This window comes from Schistocerca gregaria, unplaced genomic scaffold (genome assembly GCF_023897955.1).
Source record: "Schistocerca gregaria isolate iqSchGreg1 unplaced genomic scaffold, iqSchGreg1.2 ptg000989l, whole genome shotgun sequence".
In the NCBI taxonomy this organism is placed as follows: domain Eukaryota; kingdom Metazoa; phylum Arthropoda; class Insecta; order Orthoptera; family Acrididae; genus Schistocerca; species Schistocerca gregaria.
This window is the reverse complement of record NW_026062339.1, coordinates 60,051-72,060: the sequence shown is the minus strand read 5'-3', so window position 1 is coordinate 72,060 and position 12,010 is coordinate 60,051.

Below are 12,010 nucleotides of genomic sequence, written 5' to 3'. Positions count from 1 at the left end.
ACTATGGCACAACATACAACAAATGCTCATGTACATACATGATGAGAATTTATGATGCTTAGGTGGTGTGAAGTCGCTCATCATACGGTGCGTTGGCACTCGTCAGCCTCCCTCCCATTCGTAAAATAGCTTCTGCATCAATTCAGGGATGCAAATCTCTTAATTCGCTATTATGAGGAATAGAATAACTGGCCTTCAACAATGCGATCTCACTAGCGTAATCAACATGTAGAACTATGCCAAAGGCTCTTTTGATAGCGTTTGGGCATTCCTGTGGGGGTGAGTGTCCCAGTTATCCTCTCTGTTTGTTGCAGCCTTATATTGATAACAAACCTCAGTGCATAAGCCAAAACCCTGTAGGTTTCCTTGAAAGAGGAATACTAACACTACAATTCAGCATCAAGCTTAATTTATTTCTTTGGGTCATCAGTCTACTGACTGGTTTGATGCGGCCCACCACGAATTCCTCTCCTGTGTTAACCTCTTCATCTCAGAGTAGCACTTGCAACCTACATCCTCAATTATTTGCTTGACGTATTCCAATCTCTGTCTTCCTCTACAGTTTTTGCCCTCTACAGCTCCCTCTGGTACCATGGAAGTCATTCCCTTATGTCTTAGCAGATGTCCTATCATCCTGTCCCTCCTCCTTATCAGTGTTTTCCACAGATTGCTATCCTCTCCGATTCTGCGTAGAACCTCCTCATTCCTTACCTTATCAGTCCACCTAATTTTCAACACTCGTCTATAGCACCACATCTCAAATGCTTCGATTCTCTTTTGTTCCGGTTTTCCCACAGACCATATTTCACTACCATACAATGCTGTACTTCAGACGTACATCCTCAGAAATTTCTTCCTCAAATTAAGACCGGTATTTTATATTAGTAGACTTCTCTTAGCCTGAAATGCCTTTTTGGTCATAGCGCGTCTGCTTTTGATGTCCTCCTTGCTCCGACAGTCATTGGTTATTTTACTGCCTACGTAGTAGAATTCCTTAACTTCATTGACTCCGTGACCATCAATCCTGATGTTAAGTTTCTGGCTATTCTCATTTCTACTACTTCTCATTACCTTCGTCTTTCTCCGATTTACTCTCAAACCATACTGTGTACTCATTAGACTGTTCATTCCGTTCAGCAGATCATTTAATTCTTCTTCACTTTCACTCAGGATAGCATTGTCATCAGCGAATTTTATTACTGATATACTTTCACCTTGTATTTTAATTCCACTCCTGAACCTTTCTTTTATTTCCATCATTGCTTCCTCGATGTACAGGTTGAATAGTAGGGGTGAAAGGCTACAGCCTTGTCTTACTCCCTTCTTAATAAGAGCACTTCGTTCTTGATCGCCCACTCTTATTATTCCCTCTTGGCTGTTGTACATATTGTATATGACCCGTCTCTCCCTATAGCTTACCCCTACTTTTTTCAGAATCTCGAACAGCTTGCACCATTTTATATTGTCGAACGCTTTTTCCAGGTCGACAAATCCTATGAACCTGTCTTGATTTTTCTTCAGCCTTGCTTCCATTATTAGCTGTAACGACAGAATTGCCTCTCTCGTGCCTTTACTTTTCCTAAAGCCAAACTGACCGCCACCTAGCGCATTCTCAATTTTCTTTTCCATTCTTCTGTATATTATTATTGTAAGCAGCTTCGATGCATGAGCTGTTAAGCTGATTGTGCGGTAATTCTCGCACTTGTCAGCTCTTGCCGTCTTCGGAATTGTGTGGATGATGCTTTTCCGAAAGACGGATCGTATGTCGCCAGACTCATATATTCAACACACCAACGTGAATAGTCGTTTTTTTGCCACATCCCCTAATGATTTTAGAAATTGTGATGGAATGTTATCTATCCCTTCTGCCTTATTTGACCGTAAGTCCTCCAAAGCTCTTTTAAATTCCGATTCTAATACTGGATCCCTTATCTCTTCTAACTCGACTCCTGTTTCTTCTTCTATCACATCAGACAAATCTTCACCCTCATAGAGGCGTTCAATGTATTCTTTCCACCTATCTGCTCTATCCTCTGCATTTAACAGTGGAACTCCCGTTGCACTCTTAATGTTATCACCGTTGCTTTTAATGTCACCAAAGGTTGTTTTGACTTTCCTGTATGCTGAGTCTGTCCTTCCGACAACCATATCTTTTTCGATGTCTTCACATTTTTCCTGCAGCCATTTCGTCTTAGCTTCTCTGCACTTCCTATTTATTTCATTCCTCAGCGACTTGTATTTCTGTATTCCGGATTTTCCCGGAACATGTTTGTACTTTCATCAATCAACTGAAGTATTTCTTCTGTTACCCATGGTTTCTTCGCAGCTACCTTCTTTGTACCTATGTTTTCTTTCCCAACTTCTGTGATGGCTCTTTTTAGAGATGTCCATTCCTCCTCAACTGTAATGCCTACTGCGCTATTCCTTATTGCTGTATCTATAGCGTTAGAGAACTTCAAACGTATCTCGTCATTCCTTAGAACTTCCGTATTCCACTTCTTTGCGTATTGATTCTTCCTGACTAATGTCTTGAACTTCAGCCTACTCTTCATCACTACTATATTGTGATCTGAGTCTATATCTGCTCCTGGGTACGCCTTACAATCCAGTATCTGATTTCGGAATCTCTGTCTGACCATGATGTAATCTAATTGAAATCTTCCCGTATCTCCCGGCCTTTTCCAAGTATACCTCCTCCTCTTGTGATTCTTGAACAGGGTATTCGCTATTACTAGCTGAAACTTGTTACAGAACTCAATTAGTCTTTCTTCTCTTTCATTCCTTGTCCCAAGCCCATATTCTCCTGTAACCTTTTCTTCTACTCCTTCCCCTACAACTGCATTCCAGTCACCCATGACTATTAGATTTTCGTCCCCCTTTACATACTGCATTACCCTTTCAATATCTTGATACACTTTCTCTATCTGTTCATCTTCAGATTGCCATTCATTATTGCTGCCTGCTTCCTAATACAAATATCGTTGTCGGTGTTGTTCTGCTGTCGATTCTGATTAGAACAACCCGGTCACTGAACTGTTCACAGTAACACACCCTCTGCGCTACCTTCCTATTCATAACGATCCTTCACCTGTTATACCATTTTCTGCTGCTGTTGATATTACCTGACCAGAAATCCTTGTCTTCCTTCCACTTCACTTCACTGACCCCTACTATATCTAGATTGAGCCTTTGCGTTTCCCTTTTCAGATTTTCTAGTTTCCCTAATACGTTCAAGCTTCTGACATTCCACGCCCCGACTTGTAGAACATTATCCTTGCGTTGATTATTCAATCTTTTTCTCATGGTCCTTGGCAGTCCCCTCCCGGAGATCCGAATGGGCGACTATTCCGGAATCTTTTGCCAATGGAGAGATCATCATGACACTTCTTCAACTACAGGCCACATGTTCTGTGGATACACGTTACGTGTCTTTAATGCAGTAGTTTACATTGCCTTCTGCATCCTCATCAATGTTAGGCGCGTAATGGGGCCCCTTAGGGATACGGTGGCTAAGGAGGGGAAGAAATCCAGTGTGCACTCCGTGTGCATTCCGGGAGGAGTCATTCCTGATGTGGAAAGGGTCCTTCCGGATGCCATGAAGAGCACAGGGTGCAGCTGGCTGCAGGTGGTGGCACATGTCGGCACTAATGACGTGTGTCGCTTTGGATCTGAGGAAATTCTCTCTGGATTCCAGCGGCTATCTGATTTGGTGAAGGCTGCCGGTCTTGCTTACGAGATGAAGGCAGAGCTCACCATCTGCAGCATCGTTGACAGAACCGACTGCGGACCTTTGGTGCAGAGCCGGGTGGAGGGTCTGAATCAGAGGCTCAGATGGTTTTGCGACCGTATTGGCTGCAGATTCCTTGACTTGCGCCATAGGGTGGTGGGGTTTCGGGTTCCGCTGAATAGGTCAGGAGTTCACTACACTCAGCTGGAGGCTACACGGGTAGCGGAGGCTGTGTGGCGTGGACTGGGCGGTTTTTTAGGTTAGAAGGCCTCGGGAAAGTGCGGGGTGGGCTGAAATGTCAAAGGGTGCTTGGCAATTACAGGACGTGCTTGGATCAAGGAACAGTCGCAATTATAGATGTAAATTGTTGTAGTTGCGCTGGAAAAGTCCCTGAGCTTCAAGCGCTAATAGAAAGCACAGAAGCTGATATCGTTGTAGGTACAGAAAGCTGGCTAAAGCCTGAAATAAGTTCTGAAGAAATTTTTACGAAGTCTCGGACGGTGTTCAGAAAAGATAGATTAGGCAGAATTGGTGGTGGAGTGTTTGTGTCTGTCAGTAGTGGTTTATCTTGTAGTGAAGTCGAAGTAGATACTCCGTGCGAATTGGTATGGGTGGAAGTTATACTTAACAGCCGAATTAAGTTAATAATTGGGTCCTTCTACTGACCCCCAGACTCCGATGATACAGTTGCGGAACAGTTCAGAGAAAGTTTGAGTCTCGTAACAAATAAATACCCCACTCATACGGTTATAGTTGGTGGGGACTTCAACCTACCCTCGGTATGTTGGCAAAAATACTTGTTCAAAACCGGTGGTAGGCAGAAAACGTCTTCCGAGATTGTCTTAAATGCATTCTCCGAAAATTATTTCGAACAGTTAGTCCATGAACCCACGCGAATTGTAAATGGTTGCGAAAACTCACTTGACCTCTTAGCCACAAACAATCCAGAGCTGATAGAGAGCATCATGACTGATACAGGGATTAGTGATTACAAGGTCATTGTAGCTAGGCTCAATACCATTTCTTCCAAATCCATCAGAAACAAACGCAAAGTAATTTTATTTAAAAGGCGGATAAAGTGCCACTAGAAGCCTTCCTAAAAGACAATTTCCATTCCTTCCGAACTGACTATGCGAATGTAGACGAGATGTGGCTCAAATTCAAAGATATAGTAGCAACAGCAATTGAGATATTCATACCTCATAAATTGGTAAGAGATGGAACGGATCCCCCGTGGTACACAAAAAAGGTCCGAACGCTGTTGCAGAGGCAACGGAAAAAGCATGCGAAGTTGAGAAGAACGCGAAATACCGAAGATGGGCTAAAATTTACAGACGCGCGTAATTTGGCACGTACTTCGATGCGAGATGCCTTTAATAGGTTCCACAACGAAACATTGTCTCGAAATTTGGTAGAAAATCCGAAGAAATTCTGGTCGTATGTAAAGTACACAAGCGGCAAGACGCAGTCAATACCTTCGGTGCGCAGTGCCGATGGTACTGTTATCGACGACTGTGCCGCTAAAGCGGAGTTATTGAACGCAGTTTTCCGAAATTCCTTCACCAGGGAAGACGAATGGAATATTCCAGAATTTGAAACACGAACATCTGCTAGCATGAGTTTCTTAGAAGTAGATACCTTAGGGGTTGCGAAGCAACTGAAATCGCTTGATACGGGTAAGTCTTCAGGTCCAGATTGTATACCGATTAAGTTCCTTTCAGATTACGCTGATACTATAGCTCCCTACTTAGCACTCATATACAACCGCTCGCTCACCGATAGATCTGTACCTACAGATTGGAAAATTGCGCAGGTCGCACCAGTGTTTAAGAAGGGTAGTAGGAGTAATCCATTTAACTACAGACCTATATCATTGACGTCGGTTTGCAGTAGGGTTTTGGATCATATACTGTATTCAAACATTATGAATCACCTCGAAGGGAACGATCTATTGATACGTAATCAGCATGGCTTCAGAAAACATTGCTCTTGTGCAACTCAGCTAGTTCTTTATTCGCACGAAGTAATGGCCGCTATCGACAGGGGATCTCAAGTTGATTCCATATTTCTAGATTTCCGGAAAGCTTTTGACACCGTTCCTCACAAGCGACTTCTAATCAAGCTGCGGAGCTATGGGGTATCGTCTCAGTTGTGCGACTGGATTCGTGATTTCCTGTCAGGAAGGTCGCAGTTCGTAGTAATAGACGGCAAATCATCGAGTAAAACTGAAGTGATATCAGGTGTTCCCCAGGGAAGCGTCCTGGGACCTCTACTGTTCCTGATCTATATAAATGACCTGGGTGACAATCTGAGCAGTTCTCTTAGACTGTTCACAGATGATGCTGTAACTTACCGTCTAGTAAGGTCATCCGAAGACCAGTATCAGTTGCAAAGCGATTTAGAAAAGATTGCTGTATGGTGTGTCAGGTGGCAGTTGACGCTTAATAACGAAAAGTGTGAGATGATCCACATGAGTTCCAAAAGAAATCCGTTGGAATTCGATTACTCGATAAATAGTACAATTCTCAAGGCTGTCAATTCAACTAAGTACCTGGGTGCTAAAATTACGAACAACTTCAGTTGGAAGGACCACATAGATAATATTGTCGGGAAGGCGAGCCAAAGGTTGCGTTTCATTGGCAGGACACTAAAGAGACAGCTTACACTACACTCGTTCATCCTCTGTTAGAATATTGCTGCGCGGTGTGGGATCCTTACCAGGTGGGATTGACGGAGGACATCGAAAGGGTGCATAAAAGGGCAGCTCGTTTTGTATTATCACGTTATAGGGGGGAGATTGTGGCAGATATGATACACAAGTTGGGATGGAAGTCATTAAAGCATAGACGTTTTTCGTCGCGGCGAGACCTTTTTACGAAATTTCAGTCACCAACTTTCTCTTCCGAATGCGAAAATATTTTGTTGAGCCCAATCTACATAGGTAGGAATGATCATAAAAATAAAATAAGAGAAATCAGAGCTCGAACAGAAAGGTTTAGGTGTTCGTTTTCCCGCTCGCTGTTCGGGAGTGGAATAGTAGAGAGATAGTATGATTGTGGTTCGATGAACCCTCTGCCAAGCACTTAAGTGTGAATTGCGGAGTAGTCATGTAGATGTAGATGTAGATGTCGTTGATCATTGCTGATCCTTCCGCCTTTAGGGGCAATTTCCCACCCCTAGGACAAGAGAGTGCCACGAATCTCTATCCGCTCCTCCGCCCTCTTTGACAAGGCCGTTGGCAGAATGAGGCTGATTTCTTATGCCGGAAGTCTTCGGCCGCCAATGCTGATTATTTATAAAAATTTAGGCAGTGGGAGGGATCGAACCCGGGACTGGACATGTTTTGATTATAAATCAAAGACGATACCCATAGACCACAGGTCGTCCTCAAGCTTAATAACAAACCTCAAAGACACCTATAACTCACCTTTATGGCGCATCTTCTATCACACGTGAAGGACAAGTGCTGTATGTAGTCCAGGTCACAGCTGAATAGCCATGATGGGGCAGAGCACCACTGCAAAAGTGAATCCATATGTGCTGCGCTGATGCCAAGTGATAAGCAATCAGTGGGAGTGTCTTCTGATTTGACGTGTCTCCAGATGGAAACAACTCAGTTCCTGAACTTCAGAGACTCTGTTGACAACAAAGGTTTTCCAGTGACAGGCAACGCTGCAGCCTGCTGAGAACTATTGGAGAAACCGTCGAAATATGGATATCACTACTGTTTACAGTGTGTAAGTCAGTGGCAAAATTGTGAATGAGTCGAGCAGGAAGAAGAGTATCTCATAATTCCAGTCACGGAAGAGATTGTTCTTTGACAGGGGCTAAACGAGATTCGGCCACAGCCAATGCAACTACAGTCTTGTTGTTGGGAAGAACACATATGGTGTATACACAGGCATCATATACCAACTGTGAAACATCACAGAAACACGAAATTTCAAATTTAACATATTGAGGAGAGAAAATGACCTGCCTCCTAATAAAAATATCAGTTCGGGAATGCAGTTACATATAATGGACATTCCATTCATCAGCTAGGTTGGATAGAAAAACCTCATCCAAATCAAGGCTTAGTTGACACAAGCGCTGCAAGAACAGCTTCATCTTGTGACTAATGGGCCCAAAACGCCTAGTGGGTAAAAAAAAATGGCTCTGAGCACTATGGGACTTAACATCTATGGTCATCAGTCCCCTAGTGGGTAAAAAACGAATGCTATTGTAGACAGGCGATCTTTGAGCACCGATGATTCTTCAGCTGCGCGTGGCACTGAAATGGATCAGAGCTGTGGTACCATAAGATTCCCAATGTTTTTATTGCTTCTCCATCAATGACATTACAATGCAAAACCGTTTCTGTGTGCTGCACTGGAATTTCTTCCACAACCTTGTGGCTACTGGAGTTCCATTTCCTCAGTGGAAACCATCAAGAAGCAGATAGCTGAGTCACCTGGGTTTGAAGTTCCAGAGTTTCACTTCCATAGCTGACTCGCCTAGGAAATCGTCCACATAGAAACTAGACAACTAAGTTTGAGCTGCCACTGGAAACGTGTCTTGATTTTGGAAGTCCAACTGTTGGAGACATCTAGTCGCAATAAAGGCAACATGAGCAGTTCCATAAGTGGCTGTGGACAATCCATATACTTGTATCAGCTCACACGGTGATTCTGACCACAGAATTCTCTGAAAGTTACTACTATCAGGATGGAGAGACACTTGGTGATACATGGCCTCGTTAAAGGAATGAAATTTTATAATAATGGAAAATAAATCTGGTTAGATAGTGGGACCAACCATTAAGGTAGCATTGAGAGATCTCCATTAGTACTGAGAGCAGAGCCATCAAATACTAGCATCGATTTGGTAATGGCGCTGTATTCCTTGAAGACAACATGGCGTGGAAGGTAAAACTTTGAACCAACAGTATCCTGAGAATTAGAGACCTCCACGTGTCATGCATGAGTGCAGCATATTCAGCATTTAGATTCAGTCGCCTTTTAAACCTCCTCTCAGGATGCTCCTGTTGCCGTGATTCGCCTATAGGTTTACAGTCAGGTTTCACTGGCGCCGAACCACAAACCTCCCTCTTTCATGTCGAGCTGGTGTCACTGAAAGTGAGCCTCACACATTTTGTCCTGCTTACTCATGGTTTTGGTAGACAGTTCCTCTAGCTCCAAAAACGCTTGCAGTTTGGCGCCTATACTCTCACTTCTAACAAAGCACGATCTCACAGTAGAAACCGGCGTGTTGCCTGAAGCTGAAGGCATCGTACCAGACAAAATCCAGAGGTATTTAGTTTCAATCAGTGATAGATGATTTGCTTTCTCCCGCTTACCCTGCACACAACATCAAAGTAAACTTCAGCACCAAGAATTAAGTCTAATGTGGCCTGAACTCAGTATCAGAAAGTGGTTTATACAGGGTGGTCCATCGATCGTGATCAGGAAAAATACCACACAAAATAAGCGTCAAACGAAAAAACCATGAAGAACGAAACTTGTCTAGCTTGAATAGGGAAACCAGATGGCGCTATGGTTGGTCCGCTAGATGGCGCTGCCATAGGTCAAACGGGTATCAGCTGCGTTTTTTAAAATGGGAACCCCCATTTTTCATTACATATTCGTGTAGTACGTAAATAAATATGAATGTTTTAGTTGGACCACTTTTTTCGCTTTGTGATAGATGGCGCTGTAATAGTCACAAACATATAAGTACGTGGTATCACTTAACATTCCGCCAGTGCGGACGGTATTTGCTTCGTGATACATTACCCGTGTTAAAATGTATCGTTTACCATTTGCGGAAAAGGTCGATATCGTGTTGATTTATGGCTACTGTGATCAAAATGCCCAACGGGAGTGTGCTATGTATGCTGCTCGGTGTCCTGGAAGACATCATCCAAGTGTCCGAACCGTTAAGTACTGACCCAATTATTTTATTTGCTCTGACATGTCGATTACAAATCCTTGATATTAGAGGATGACTTTCATTCAGCAAAACACTGAGTCTGTATATCACTGATACATAGTAATTATTTCTGTAGTATGTGTACCCAGTCACACTGGCAGTATCTGCCATGCTGTGCTCTAAGTATCAAGAGAGACATCACGTGAATTGTTATTAATACTGCTCCTATAATGCATAAATTCTAACCAGTTATGCAACTCACAGTTAAGCTTTTAATGATTAGGAATGTGCATTTCAGTGCTTTGTTACCTATATTCAGTTTAAGCTGCGCCTGTCACTTCACACTTCATGATTTCACACAAATACCTCCCAAAATCTTGCGGTTCTCACTGGCGAAGTGGGCATACGTTGGATCTCGCTGATCTTATCAAAAAATTTCTTACCATAATGTTTACCATGGCACTTGCGCTTAATAGGGAGGCTCCTTCCATTATAGCACTAATAGCCACGTGGAATAAATCCTGCACAGCCAGGTGACCGGATACTTTTGATCACATATTGTATCAAATCAGGTGACTAATTAAATAAATTGATTGGAAAAGGGGCGACAAATAGCGCAGTTGTGTCACTTTATATATTCACGAGCTGCTTCAGGTTATTGGGATAGCTCCCCGTATCACTGTATCAATTTGATTGTCTAATCCAGGGGTTCCCAACGTGTGGTCCGCGGACCCCATAGGGGTCCGCCGACTCTTTCTAGGGGGTCCGCGGCCACCTTTCACCAAATCATGTAAAATAATGAGTAAAATTATTCAATAAAAACGTGAAAACCAAATTCATCACTATTTTTTTTTTCCTTTGGAAAACGTGTACTTCTACTTCAGGTTGCATTCATGAGCAGCATTTGCGGTTCCTAAGTGAGAACACATACACAGTTTAGTGCCGGAGAATGCGGCTTCTCTGGTCGACTGTTTCGCAACATTATGAGGGGCGTTTGTGCACCAACTCACGGCGCTAGATGCGCTGAAACCTTTTTATGCATGCTCGGAGCGAGCTTTGTCGACCAATCACAGCGCTCGCTGGCACTTTTGCAGCCCCAGGCATCATTAAATGTTAAACTTGCTTTGTCAGTGCACTACTTATTCCATATGTCGATTTTTGACCAGTTTATTACTTCTAACATGGATTGGTGGCTGAAGTCAGGATCAACGAAGAAGGGTGCAGTTTCTCCATCTCATTCACAACAAGGGACGTTTCCAGTTGAAATGAATGAGGAGGGAGGACGATCATAGGAAGAGCAAACAGAAGAAGCTCCACAGCCGGATTTATTATGTGAAAACGCTGCAGGTATTCCATTGGTTGCAATGTCCTGTGGAAGTGGAATAACCAAGAAGCGTTAAGTACAGCGAAAGCTGTTTAGAAAGGGGCTTTATGGCGACAAAGGAGGGTAAAGCTCAGTGTGTAATTTGTGCGCTAGGCCTTCCGAACAGTTCAGTAGTTCCAGTTAAACTGCGCCGTCATTTTGAAGGTCCTCACCCGGATTTCCACGCTAAAGAGGAAGAGTGCTGAACTAGCTGCTTCTCAGCATTGCATGAAAACGCATGCAAAAAATTAATGAAAATTCATTAAAAGCTTCTTTATTGGTTGATTATCGAGCGGAAAAAACAGGCAAAGCTCATATCATTGCAGAAAATCTCATAAAGCCGTGTGTTAATTATATTGTTTCTTGCATACTAGACGAAAAGGCAGTAAAGCTTGTATCTTGGGTGCCATTCTCAAACAATACTGTCAAGGGACGCATTGTTGGCATGTCAAATGATGTGAAAGACACTCTTGTTTCTCGCATCCAACACAATTCATTCTCTCTGCAGATAGATGAATCCAACTGATGTTGCAGGATTAGCGATTTTATTGGCTTTTGTCCGTTATGAATATTCTGGATGTTTTGAGGAGGACCTCTTATTGTACAGACCACTACCTGCCAACACAACACGTGCTGAAATATTCCGTCTATTGTATGATTTTTTAAGGACTGACGAAGTTTCATGGTCTAATTGCATAGATGTGTGCACAGATGGTGCAAAAGCTATGACGGGTCTTACAGTCAGAGCAATAACGAAACTACAAGAAAACGCCAAGAATTGCAGCAGTAGACATTGTCATGCCTGTTTCGTCCAAGAAAGTTTTAGACGAATCTATTCAAATCATTAATTACACAAAATCAAGGCCGTTGACATCCAATCTTTACACAATACTGTGTGAAGATATGGAAGCCTTCATCGTTCCCTGCTACTCCACACAGATGTGAGGTGGGTTTCACATGGGAATACAATCCCTCGGTTGAACGAATTAAAATTGGAAGTCTTAGCTTTC